Source organism: Coregonus clupeaformis, chromosome 30, assembly GCF_020615455.1.
Source record: "Coregonus clupeaformis isolate EN_2021a chromosome 30, ASM2061545v1, whole genome shotgun sequence".
NCBI lineage: Eukaryota > Metazoa > Chordata > Actinopteri > Salmoniformes > Salmonidae > Coregonus > Coregonus clupeaformis.
Window position 1 is genome coordinate 48,207,819 of NC_059221.1, and position 14,479 is coordinate 48,222,297.

A 14,479-nucleotide genomic window follows, 5' to 3' on the forward strand; every position below is an offset into this window, starting at 1 on the left:
CCAAACTTGTGAAACATAGACATCTATGATTGGTTCAGATTTGGTCTGGTCCACTTCTTTTGATCACAGCAACATACAGTATGAATGACACATAGGCTAGGTGTTGGAGAAAGTAAGCTGATATGTGCCTGAGGGCAACTTCTACCCAGAAATATGTGTGTGTGTGAACCTCGCCTAGAAGTGGATATTGTTAACATCTCCTTTAAGACAGAGGTGATAGTCTGAACAGCTCCTTTAAGACAGAGTTGCTAGTGGGCAAGTTCCTCTGTCCAAGTGTGCTGACACATGCCAGATCTTACAACGCCTGGATAGGTATTTTAAGGATCAGCTAACCACATCATATATTATAGCAATTGGTCAGTCGAAGACACAGTCGATTGGTTGATGCATGGAACGCTTGACCAGGGGACCAGAGACTTTGAGCAGGGGACCAGAGAATCTGAACATCCCCTTTAAGACAGAGGCAACCGTCTGAGCATCCACTTTAAAGGTCCAATGCATCCATTATTATCTCAATATCAAATCATTTCTGGGTAACATTTAAGTACCTTACTGTGATTGTTTTAAATTAAAAGAGACAAAAATAGCTTCTTAGCAAAGAGCAAGAAGTTTGCTAGAACTGTCTGGGCATGGTCTGAGTGGGGAGGGGAAAACTGAAAACTAGCTGTTATTGGCAGAAAGGTTTGGAACTCTCTTTCTTATTGGTCTATTAACTAATTTCCCGGCTGGTGATGTCACCAGGCAGGCCAAAACTCCATCCCACCAAAACAGGCTGAAATTTCAGACGGCCTTTTCAAACAGCTCTTACACTAAAAGGGCATTGTCATCATTTTCACAATTTCACAGTACTGTATTATTCCAACCTCATAGTGTGGTAACATACACCGAGTGTACAAAACATTAGGAACATGACATAGACTGACCAGGTGAAAGCTATGATCCCATATTGATGTCACCTGTTAAATCCACTTCAATCAGTGTAGATGAAGGGGAGGAGACAGGTTAAAGAAGGATTTTTAAGCCTTCAGACAATTGAGACATGGATTGTGTATGTGTGCCAATCAGAGGGAGAATTGGCAAGACAACAAATTGAAGTGCCTTTGAATGAGGTATGGTAGTAGGTGCCAGGCGCACCGGTTTGAGTGTGTCAAGAACTGCAACACTGCTAGGTCTTTCACGCTCAACAGTTTCCCATGTGTATCAAGAATGGTCCACCACCCAAAGGACATCCAGCCAACTTAACACAACTGTGGGAAGTATAGGAGTCAACATGGGCCAGCATCCCTGTAGAATGCTTTCGACACCTTGTAGTCCATGCCCTGACGAATTGAGGCTGTTCTGAGGGCAAAAGGGAGTGCACTCAATATTAGGAAGGTGTTCCTAATATTTTGTACACTCACGCTTTTGACTTCACTGGGCCTTTATGACAGAGGTGATAGCCTGAACATCCCCTTTAAGAAAGATGTGATAGGGTTAGTTCCTCTGCCCAGACATTGCTGACGCCTGCCAGATCTTACAACGCCTGCACTGTAAAACAGGATAAAATATTGACGAAACTGATTAACTAAAAAATATTAAGTTAAGAAAATGCAATAGCTGAAGTGAGCAGTACTACCTACTGTAAACATCAATAATACAAATGCAGTTTTTTGAGTAAGGTATACTTACATTTTTCATGTAATCAACTTAGTTATTTTGATTTCTCTATACATATAAAACACTAGTTAAATTAAATCAATATGGTGAAGGAACACAACAATCTTTTTAAGTCAGTCACTTAATAAGTACAGTGGGGAAAAAAAGTATTTAGTCAGCCACCAATTGTGCAAGTTCTCCCACTTAAAAAGATGAGAGAGGCCTGTAATTTCATCATAGGTACACGTCAACTATGACAGACAAAATTAGATTTTTTTTCTCCAGAAAATCACATTGTAGGATTTTTTATGAATTTATTTGCAAATTATGGTGGAAAATAAGTATTTGGTCAATAACAAAAATGTCTCAATACTTTGTTATATACCCTTTGTTGGCAATGACACAGGTCAAACGTTTTCTGTAAGTCTTCACAAGGTTTTCACACACTGTTGCTGGTATTTTGGCCCATTCCTCCATGTAGATCTCCTCTAGAGCAGTGATGTTTTGGGGCTGTTGCTGGGCAACACAGACTTTCAACTCCCTCCAAAGATGTTCTATGGTGTTGAGATCTGGAGACTGGCTAGGCCACTCCAGGACCTTGAAATGCTTCTTACGAAGCCACTCCTTCGTTGCCCAGGAGGTGTGTTTGGGATCATTGTCATGCTGGAAGACCCAGCCACGTTTCATCTTCAATGCCCTTGCAGATGGAAGGAGGTTTTCACTCAAAATCTCACGATACATGGCCCCATTCATTCTTTCCTTTACACGGATCAGTCGTCCTGGTCCCTTTGCAGAAAAACAGCCCCAAAACATGATGTTTCCACCCCCATGCTTCACAGTAGGTATGGTGTTCTTTGGATGCAACTCAGCATTCTTTGTCCTCCAAACACGACGAGTTGAGTTTTTACCAAAAAGTTATATTTTGGTTTCATCTGACCATATGACATTCTCCCAATCCTCTTCTGGATCATCCAAATGCACTCTAGCAAACTTCAGACGGGCCTGGACATGTACTGGCTTAAGCAGGGGACACGTCTGGCACTGCAGGATTTGAGTCCCTGGCGGCGTAGTGTGTTACTGATGGTAGGCTTTATTACTTTGGTCCCAGCTCTCTGCAGGTCATTCACTAGGTCCCCCTGTGTGGTTCTGGGATTTTTGCTCACCGTTCTTGTGATCATTTTGACCCCACGGGGTGAGATCTTGCGTGGAGCCCCAGATCGAGGGAGATTATCAGTGGTCTTGTATGTCTTCCATTTCCTAATAATTGCTCCCACAATTGATTTCTTCAAACCAAGCTGCTTACCTATTGCAGATTCAGTCTTCCCAGCCTGGTGCAGGTCTACAATTTTGTTTCTGGTGTCCTTTGACAGCTCTTTGGCCTTGGCCATAGTGGAGTTTGGAGTGTGACTGTTTGAGGTTGTGGACAGGTGTCTTTTATACTGATAACAAGTTCAAACAGGTGCCATTAATACAGGTAACGAGTGGAGGACAGAGGAGCCTCTTAAAGAAGTCTGTGAGAGCCAGAAATCTTGCTTGTTTGTAGGTGACCAAATACTTATTTTCCACCATAATTTGCAAATAAATTCATAAAAAATCCTACAATGTGATTTTCTGGATTTTTTTCCCTCAATTTGTCTGTCATAGTTGACGTATACCTATGATGAAAATTACAGGCCTCTCTCATCTTTTTAAGTGGGAGAACTTGCACAATTGGTGGCTGACTAAATACTTTTTTCCCCCCACTGTATAACATTTACAGTGGGGAAAAAAAGTATTTAGTCAGCCACCAATTGTGCATGTTCTCCCACTTAAAAAGATGAGAGAGGCCTGTAATTTTCATCATAGGTACACGTCAACTATGACAGACAAATGAGGAAAAAAATCCAGAAAATCACATTGTAGGATTTTAATGAATTTATTTGCAAATTATGGTGGAAAATAAGTATTTGGTCAATAACAAAAGTTTCTCAATACTTTGTTATATACCCTTTGTTGGCAATGACACAGGTCAAACGATTTCTGTAAGTCTTCACAAGGTTTTCACACACTGTTGCTGGTATTTTGGCCCATTCCTCCATGCAGATCTCCTCTAGAGTAGTGATGTTTTGGGGCTGTCGCTGGGCAACACGGACTTTCAACTCCCTCCAAAGATTTTCTATGGGGTTGAGATCTGGAGACTAGCTAGGCCACTCCAGGACCTTGAAATGCTTCTTACGAAGCCACTCCTTCGTTGCCCAGGCGGTGTGTTTGGGATCATTGTCATGCTGAAAGACCCAGCCACGTTTCATCTTCAATGCCCTTGCTGATGGAAGGAGATTTTCACTCAAAATCTCACGATACATGGCCCCATTCATTCTTTCCTTTACACGGATCAGTCGTCCTGGTCCCTTTGCAGAAAAAACAGCCCCAAAGCATGATGTTTCCACCCCCATGCTTCACAGTAGGTATGGTGTTCTTTGGATGCAACTCAGCATTCTTTGTCCTCCAAACACGATGAGTTGAGTTTTTACCAAAAAGTTATATTTTGGTTTCATCTGACCATATGACATTCTCCCAATGATCTTCTGGATCATCCAAATGCACTCTAGCAAACTTCAGACGGGCCTGGACATGTACTGGCTTAAGCAGGGGGGAAATGTCTTGCACTGCAGGATTTGAGTCCCTAGCGGCGTAGTGTGTTACTGATTGTAGGCTTTGTTACTTTGGTCCCAGCTCTCTGCAGGTCATTCACTACGTCCCCCGTGTGGTTCTGGGATATTTGCTCACCGTTCTTGTGATCATTTTGACCCCACGGGGTGAGATCTTGCGTGGAGCCCCAGATCGAGGGAGATTATCAGTGGTCTTGTATGTCTTCCATTTCCTAATAATTGCTCCCACAGTTGATTTCTTCAAACCAAGCTGCTTACCTATTGCAGATTCAGTCTTCCCAGCCTGGTGCAGGTCTACAATTTTGTTTCTGGTGCCCTTTGACAGCTCTTTGGTCTTGGCCATAGTGGAGTTTGGAGTGTGACTGTTTGAGGTTGTGGACAGGTGTCTTTTATACTGATAACAAGTTCAAACAGGTGCCATTAATACAGGTAACGAGTGGAGGACAGAGGAGCCTCTTAAAGAAGAAGTTACAGGTCTGTGAGAGCCAGAAATCTTGCTTGTTTGTAGGTGACCAAATACTTATTTTCCACCATAATTTGCAAATAAATTCATTAAAAATCCTACAATGTGATTTTCTGGATTTTTTTTTCTCAATTTGTCTGTCATAGTTGACGTGTACCTATGATGAAAATTACAGGCCTCTCTCATCTTTTTAAGTGGGAGAACTTGCACAATTGGTGGCTGACTAAATACTTTTTTTCCCCACTGTACATTACATTTACGTCATTTAGCAGACGCTAAATGGGGGGTTGGAGTAAAGGGGGGGTAGAAGGATTACTTTATCCTATCCCAGGTATTCCTTAAAGAGGTGGGGTTTCAAATGTCTCCGGAAGGTGGTGAGTGACACCGCTGTCCTGGCGTCGTGAGGGAGCTTGTTCCACCATTGGGGTGCCAGAGCAGCGAACAGTTTTGACTGGGCTGAGCGGGAACTATGCTTCCCGCAGAGGTAGGGGAGCCAGCAGGCCAGAGGTGGATGAACGCAGTGCCCTCGTTTGGGTGTAGGGACTGATCAGAGCCTGAAGGTATGGAGGTGCCGTTCCCCTCACAGCTCCGTAGGCAAGCACCATGGACTTGTAGCAGATGCGAGCTTCAACTGGAAGCCAGTGGAGTGTGCGGAGGAGCGGGGGTGACGTGAGAGAACTTGGGAAGGTTGAACACCAGACGGGCTGCGGCATTCTGGATGAGTTGTAGGGGTTTAATGGCACAGGCAGGGAGCCCAGCCAACAGCGAGTTGCAGTAATCCAGACGGGAGATGACAAGTGCCTGGATTAGGACCTGTGCCGCTTCCTGTGTAAGGCAGGGTCGTACTCTCCGAATGTTGTAGAGCATGAACCTACAGGATCGGGTCACCGCCTTGATGTTAGCGGAGAACGACAAGGTGTTGTCCAGGGTCACGCCAAGGCTCTTCGCACTCTGGGAGGAGGACACAACGGAGTTGTCAACCGTGATGGCGAGATCATGGAACGGGCAGTCCTTCCCGGGAGGAAGAGCAGCTCTGTCTTGCCGAGGTTCAGCTTGAGGTGGTGATCCGTCATCCATACTGATATGTCTGCCAGACATGCAGAGATGCAATTCGCCACCTGGTTATCAGAAGGGGGAAAGGAGAAGATTAGTTGTGTGTCGTCAGCGTAGCAATGATAGGAGAGGCCATGTGAGGATATGACAGAGCCAAGTGACTTGGTGTATAGCGAGAATAGGAGCGGGCCTAGAACTGAGCCCTGGGGGACACCAGTGGTGAGAGCACGTGGTGCGGAGACAGCTTCTCGCCACGCCACTTGGTAGGAGCGACCGATCAGGTAGGACGCAATCCAAGAGTGAGCCGCGCCTGAGATGCCCAGCTCGGAGAGGGTGGAGAGGAGGATCTGATGGTTTACAGTATCAAAGGCAGCAGACAGGTCTAGAAGGACAAGAGCAGAGGAGAGAGAGTTAGCTTTAGCAGTGCGGAGAGCCTCTGTGACACAGAGAAGAGCAGTCTCAGTTGAATGACCAGTCTTGAAACCTGACTGGTTTGGATCAAGAAGGTAATTCTGAGAGAGATAGCAAGAGAGTTGGCTAAAGACGGCACGCTCAATAGTTTTGGAGAGAAAAGAAAGAAGGGATACTGGTCTGTAGTTGTTGACATCAGAGGGATCGAGTGTTGGTTTTTTGAGAAGGGGTGCAACTCTCGCTCTCTTGAAGACGGAAGGGACATAGCCAGCGGTCAAGGATGAGTTGATCAGCGAGGTGAGGTAAGGGAGAAGGTCACCGGAGATGGTCTGGAGAAGAGAGGAGGGGATAGGGTCAAGCGGGCAGGTTGTTGGGCGGCCTGCCGTCACAAGTCGCAAGATTTTATCTGGAGAGAGAGGGGAGAAAGAAGTCAAAGCATAGGGTAGGGCAGTGTGAGCAGGACCAGCAGTGTCATTTGACTTAACAAACGAGGATCGGATGTCGTCAACCTTCTTTTCAAAATGGTTGACGAAGTCATCCACAGAGAGGGAGGAGGGGGGGGGGGAGGGGTGGGGGGGAGGGTTCAGCAGGGAGGAGAATGTGGCAAAGAGCTTCCTAGGTTTAGAGGTTGCAATACTTGAAATGTTTGAGTTTAGCAAAGTCCACCTTACTTAGAAACTATAATTTACTATTACTCAAATGTAACTGTAAGTTTACTTAAAAACAATTAGGAAACTGATTACCTCAATTTGATCAATTAACCTTAACTAAAATATAATCAGAAAATACAAACCAGTTAGTTAACTGCACTCAAAAAGCAACAGTTCAGAAGCGTTCTGTCTTCCTCTGTATTGGCTTTAGCCTAGAGCTCAGAGAGAACAGAGCGTGGTTGAGACATGAGACATACGTTTACGTACTTGATCGGCCCATAACAGCAATGACCCCTGCCCTCACTGTAAACCCCAATGTGCTGTCATTACTCACCACTTTTGAGGAAACCTGTTGCACTAAATATATCTGAGTACAGTTACTTAAAGTGATTTTGTAGTCATAACTCAAACTGATAGATTCACTGTGACCCTGTAGGGGGTCCAGATTTGAGTTGTATCAGCTTGGCATTTTTTATTAACGCCCCCACTAAGTCACGCCTCCAATATAATTTCCCAGTGTACCTTGCCTTTTCGAGTGAATTGTAGAGTTACTGCCTGTGACTGTATTTGTTAGTAACAGAGACATGGTTGTTGAATTCACTCATTTTCAGTCCTGTGGTCTTCACCAAGTGAGTTCCTAGGTGAATGCTATCATTATACTTAAACAGGCGACGTCAGGCCTGCAAGTAGAGTTGCAAAATTCCAGTAACTAACCCGAAAATACCCAGATAAAAAAACATCCTGGTTGAAAAATTTCCCTGAATCTTCCAACTTTACCAGAAGTCACATTATGCTGGCTTGCAAAATGATGTGTAATTCTTATTGAAATTTAGTTGGTGTGACTCATTTAGTTTTGAGTCAGTGCCACATCAACATTTTAAATAATAATGACTTTTCATTGACTTTGAGTTCAATTTACTAGAAGTATTTGAGTTAAAAATGCCTTGGGGTTTACAGTGGATAGGTATTTTACGTATCAGCTAACCACATAATTTGTTATAGCAATTCGTCAGTCGATGACACAGTCAATGACATAGCACGCAACCATTGGTTGATGCATGCAACGTCTGAGCAGGGGAACATGACCATAATCTGAACATATACATTAAGATAGATGTGATAGTCTGAACATCCCCTTTAAGACAGAGGTGATTCTGAACATCCCCTTTAGAACAGAGGTGATAGCATAGAGCACACGTGTCAAACTCATTCCATGGAGGGCCGAGTGTCTGCGGGTTTTCGCTCCTCCCTTGTATTTGATTGATTCATTAAGGTCAGTAATTAGTAAAGAACTCCCCTCACCTGATTGTCTAGGTCTTAATTGAAAGGAAAAAACAAAAACCTGCAGACACTAGGCCCTCCATGGAATGAGTTTGACACCCCTGGCATAGAGAATGCGTCTAGTGGCCAAAAGTCCATATTAGCATCGGTAGCGCCATTGAGGGCTTCCACCATTTTAATATAGTCAACTGGGTGGTACTTCCAACTTCATTGGCTGATCCCTCCTTGTGACCCTGTTGGAGTCATGTCCAACCGGGTCATCAGGAGGGATCAGCCAATCGTGAAGAAGAAAATGGACTACTTCAATGGCGCTGCTCATGCTGTCACAGACACTATAAAGGCACAGATACAAAGATGAGTCCTTTATCTATCGCTATGGGTGTTAGTCTGACCATCCCCTTTAAGACAGAGGTGACAGTGTTCAGATTAAGCAGTAGCTGTATTACGTGTATAGACACCATTAGCTGGGTGGTACGCTCCTTCACATTAGAGAGAACACAACCTTATTAAGATAAGAGATAATAAGGGACAACAAGGGGCTATGGGAATGCCTGATAAAGACTAGAGCTGGAGGGGCTGGCTGTCTGTGTGTGTGTTGGTGATTGTGTGTTTGTGTGTGTTTGCAAAAGAGAGAGAGAGAAGGGGAAGGAGAGAGAAAGTGAGGAAGAGAGCCAGAGAGAACGTGAGAATGAGAGAGTAGATGACTGTAGAGCTGTACAGATGGGTTCTTTATAAGACAGAGGGGGAAGATTACAGTGAAACTGATCTTTACCAGGGGGCCTGTAAATGTTATTTAGTAGAGCCAGCCAGCAGCCCTTACAGCACATCGACACTGAGAGACCATCAGAGTCATCAGTGGTGCTTGTATGCGGATATGAGGGGGCTGTGTGTGTGTGTTTGTTTGGGCTGGTGTGTGTGTGTGTATGCGATGGGGACTGTGGTGTGTCTCAGGTAGCAGAGAACAGCCAACTGTGATGTCATTACTCTGATGACTGAGAGGGCCAGGTAACGAGAGAAAAGATACAGCTGGCTCTTTATGGTATAGCTACACAGCAAATTCCCCAGTGTTAAATTAACACTGAAAGTGTGGACCCGTATAGACACTGAACAATGTTGAATTAACAAACTGCTTAGTGTAATGCTTTATTTTAATTTTTTCCAGAGTGCCTTGCCTTTCGAGTGAATTGTACCACTCATGACTGGATTTGTTAGACATGCTTGTTGTATTCATCCATTTTTGGTCCTATGGACTTCACCAAGTGAGATCCTAAGTGAAAGTTATGATTCACATTTAATTATTAGTTCTTGAAGAGTCATTCTGATTCCCATGTAAAATAGCCTTTTGAGCAACTAAAATATCACCAATAATATTTTCTTTGGATAGAAATGCTACAAATTGAGATTTTTATTTATTTTCTCATGTGGCTAGCCATCAGGAAGTTTGAAAAGACAGGCTGAGTGGGCAGGGAGCTTATATTCATGAGCTCTTCTTGACTGACAGCTCTTTGAAACACCTATGTCATGCAACTTGGATGCAGTGAGCAGTGCCGCAGCAATACTCAAAGCAACCCAAACAACATTGAAATGGAATCAATGATTTTTATAGATCTCCCATTTGGCATGTTTCTTGTGAGGTGGTTCACAGCAGCACTGACAGTTGTGTTGACATGACAACTGCTTCAGAGGTTTGAACGACCCTTCCCCCTCTATTGTTCCATGCTGGCTGAAGCCCTAGCTAGCCAGTAACTAGCTAACACCAGACACAGATTAAAGGGAAAACATATAAGTATCTTTGCCATAGATGAATAGGGTAAACTTTTAATTATATTTGCTGACACCCTACAGTAACATTTTGGCACCAGTAAAGTAGCTATCTAGCTATAAAAACCACGCCCCTCTACAAAACATGCCTTCTCAGATGTTGGTTACAAGGCGGTACTTATTTAAATTAGTTAAGAGAATATCATGTTACCATTGGTGTATTAAAAGTGAGCGTTAGGGTGATGTCATAATCCGGCCTCCTGAATCCAAGTAGTTAACATGGGGGAGGGGACCAGTAACTTTATGATCAAACTTAATCAATGTAGAAGCAGCAGTCATTGTTCATACTTTGGTCATCATACTTTGATCTGGTTTCATCCAAATATCATCTAATTTCATGAAAACATGATTTTGACTGTTTATGACTAGTAAATAATTTCATTTTTATGATAACATATACACTCAGGATCTCAATTTGGATTGTGTCTTATATGATTTTATATACAAGAATCTAATAGAAAAATACTATCAGTGTGCTGGAGTCTGGTGTAGTGGTCTAAGCTCCTTCCTCTGGACAACATATGCTCCCACGACACGGGCTGGCAGTCTCACCACTTTGTCTTCCTATTTGTACTTACAGTGCCTTCAGAAAGTATCCATACCCCTTCACTTATTCCACATTCTGTTGTGTTACAGCCTAGATTCAATAAAACAAATCCCAAAATAACCATATAAATTACAGTTTTCTGTTACAGTGTAGGGAATAGGGCGTAGTTCGTCACATAGCCATAGTATCTACCAATGGCTGCTCAGTTTGCAAAGGACCATTTCACCACACAGTTTCTAATCCAGAGGCGCAACATCGCAAGACTTCTGGGAACGCCTGCGAAACAGACCAAGCAGACTAGGCCAGGGTTTGGGGTTTGAGAAGTCAATGAGAGAAGTGAAAAATAATTCTCGAAATCTAAAGGCACAACCTAGATTTGAGCCAATGTCTTAAGTAGTTGAACATGTGATCTGAAAAGTCATAGTCAATCGATCAATAATATAATAATACTTTTAGCAAAAATGATTCTTTTCAATTTACAATCTGTAGGAACAATGTGGCGCGCACACCGCCCATCACTTCGGAGTATATTACTCGCTAATGTCCAGTCCCTAGATAACAAAGTGGACGAGATCAGAGCAAGGGTTGCTTTCAAGAGAGACATCAGGGATTGTAACATACTCTGTTTCACGGAAGCATGGCTCTCTCGGGATATACTGTCCCTGTCCATACAGCCATCTGGGTTCTCAGTACATCGCGCTGACAGGAATAAACATCTCTCCGGGAAGAAGGTTGGGGGGGTTTGTTTCATGATTAACGACTCATGGTGTAATTGTAACAACATACAGGAACTCAAGTCATTTTGTTCACCTGACCTATAATTACTCACAATCAAATGCCGACCGTATTATCTCCCAAGAGAATTCTCTTTGTTTATTGGTACAGCCGTGTATATCCCCCCTCAAGCCAATACCATGACGGCCCTCAAGGAACTTCACTGGACTTTATGCAAACAGGAAACCATATATCCTGAGGCTGCATTTATTGTAGCTGGGGATTTTAACAAAGCAAAATTGAGAAAAAGGCTACCTAAATTCTATCAGCATATTGACTGTAGCACTCGCGCTGGAAAAACACGACTCCATTTTGCTCCTCCCTTCCTATAGGCAGAAACTCAAACAGGAAGCACCAGTTGTAAGGACTATTCAACGCTGGTCTGACCAATCGGAATCCACGCTTCAAGATTGTTTTGATCACGCGGACTGGGATATGTTCCAGGTAGCCTCTGAGAATAATTCAGTGAGTGGGTTTATAAGGAAGTGTATAGGAGATGTTGTACCCACTGTGACTATTAAAACCTACCCTAACCAGAAACCGTGGATAGAAAGTACGAACCACCGCATTTAACCATGGCAAGGTGACGGGGAATATGGCAGAATACAAACAGAGTGGTTGTTCCCTCCGCAAGGCAATCAAACAGGCAAAACATCAATATCAAGAAAAAGTGGAGTCGCAATTCAATGGTTCAGACATGCGACGTATTTGACGGGCTGCCCCCAGGTGGTGAAGTTATGAAACAACATCTCCACTTCTGTGTGCTCAGCCCCCTCCTGTACTCCCTGTTCACCCATGACTGCGTAGCCATGCACGCCTCCAACTCAATCATCAAGTTTGCAGACGACACAACAGTAGTAGGCTTGATTACCAACAGTGATGAGACAGCCTACAGGAAGGAGGTGAGGGCTCTCGGAGTGTGGTGTCAGGAAAATAACCTCTCACTCAACATCAACAAAACAAAGGAGATGATCATGGACTGAAGGAAACAGCAGAGGGAGTACCCCCCTATCCACATTGACAGGACAGCAATGGAGAAGGTGGAATGTTTTAAATTCCTCGGTGTACATATCACTGACAAACTGAAATGGTCCACCCACACAGACAGTGTGGTGAAGAAGGCGCAACAGCGTCTCTTCAACCTCAGGAGGCTGAAGAAATTTGGCCTGACACCTAAAACCCTCACAAACTTTTACAGATGCACAATTGAGAGCATCCTGTCGGGCTGTATCACCGCCTGGTACGGCAACTGCACCGCCCACAACCGCAGGTCTCTCCAGAGGGTGGTGCGGTCTGCACAATCCATCACCGGCGGCAAACTACCTGCCCTCCAGGACACCTACAGCACCCGCCAAAAAGATAATCAAGGACAACTACCACCCAAGCCACTGCCTGTAGACCCCGCTCTCATCCAGAAGGTGAGGTCAGTACAGGTGCATCAAAGCTGGGACAGAGAGACTGAAAAACAGCTTCTATCTCAAGGCCATCAGACTGTTAAACAGCCATCACTAGCACAGAGGCGCTGCTGCCTACATACAGACTTGAAAATCACTGGCCACTTTAATAAATGGAACACTAGTCACTTTAATAATGCCACTTTAATAATGTTTACATATCTTGCATTACTCGTCTCATATGTATATACTGTATTCTATACTAATGTAATAATGTTTACATTTCTTGCATTACCCGTCTCATATGTATATACTGTATTCTATACTATCTATTGCATCTTAGCCTATGTCACTCTGATAATGACATTGCTCATCCATATATTTATATATTCTTATTCCATTCCTTTACTTAGATTTGTGTGTATTAGATATTTGTTGTGGAACTGTTAGATATTACTTGCTAGATATTACTGCACTGTCGGAACTAGAAGCACAAGTATTTCGCTACAATTGCAGTAACATCTGCTAACCATGTGTATGTGACCAATACATTTGATTTGATGTATATATATATATATATATATATGCGAGAATAAAAACATATGGGGGATGGGAAGTGATACACACAATTACATTGATGGAAGTTACAATCTATCTGCAATATTAAAGCTGATCTACCCCCTAAAATAATAATAATAATGAAACAAAAAAAGTAGTTGAACATGTTATTACTCCAACCATGTGAACATGACAAACTTCATTTTTGTCAAAACGACTTTATATCGAAGGAATGCCTTTGATTTAGCAGCCTGCAAATGTGCAGTTCGGCGCGAGACGACCGTTAGACCCGATGACGTTTTTCTGCGCATGAGCTTAGCTAGCCAATGTCGCCATGATATCGCCTGCCATGATCTGAGATTTCTATTGGACCATCATTTTTAACCTATTGTCAAGGGCTGATGTAAGTGTGGTGTGGAAGTCAGGCGCAGGACACCTAAGCTTAGTCCAACAAAGTTTACTAGTTAACCACTAGGCAAAAATACAATGAACGGCCTCAAAAACACACAGAGGCGAGCGATTACGCAAACTGTGCGTAAACTCCAAAACAACAAACAGAGCAAACACGCAGCACTAACTGACATGCAAAAAACAACACACAACCTAACCAATACAAAACAGGCAACTTATAGAACACATAATCAGACACAAACGGACACAGGTGCAATAGACAGACAAAAGCAATCAAACATAGAAACATTCAACGGTGGCAGCTAGTACTCCGGGGACGACGAACGCCGAAGCCTGCCCGAACAAGGAGGAGGAGCAGCCTCGGCAGAATACGTGACAGTACGCCCCCCCTTGACGCGTGGCTCCAGCCGTGCGCCGACCCCGGCCTTGGGGACGGCCAGGAGGACGCGGACCCGGGCGCGTGGGATGCCCACGGTGGAACTCAGTCAGGAGGGATGGATCTAGGATGTCCCTCCTAGGCACCCAGCACCGTTCCTCCGGACCGCACCCCTCCCACTCCACGAGATACTGGAGACCACTCATCCGGCGCCTCGAGTCCAAGATGGTCCGGACCCTGTACGCCGGGGCCCCCTCGATGTCCAAAGGGGGCGGAGGGGTCTCTCCTATCTCATCTTCTTGGAGTGGGCCAGCTACCACCGGCCTGAGAAGAGACACATGGAACGAGGGGTTAATATTCTTGTAATCAATAGGCAGTTGTAACCTGTAACACACCTCGTTCAATCTTCTCAGGACTTTAAAGGGCCCCACAAACCGCCGACCCAGCTTCCGGCAGG

The 14,479-nt window shown here is 44.1% G+C and overlaps 1 protein-coding gene across 3 annotated transcripts in view; it reads left to right on the forward strand.

Moving 5' to 3' along the window:
• Nucleotides 1-14,479, forward strand: part of grm8a (glutamate receptor, metabotropic 8a) — a 260,782-nt gene that overhangs the window by 151,305 nt on the left and 94,998 nt on the right. The gene's annotated exons all lie outside the window — the stretch shown is intronic.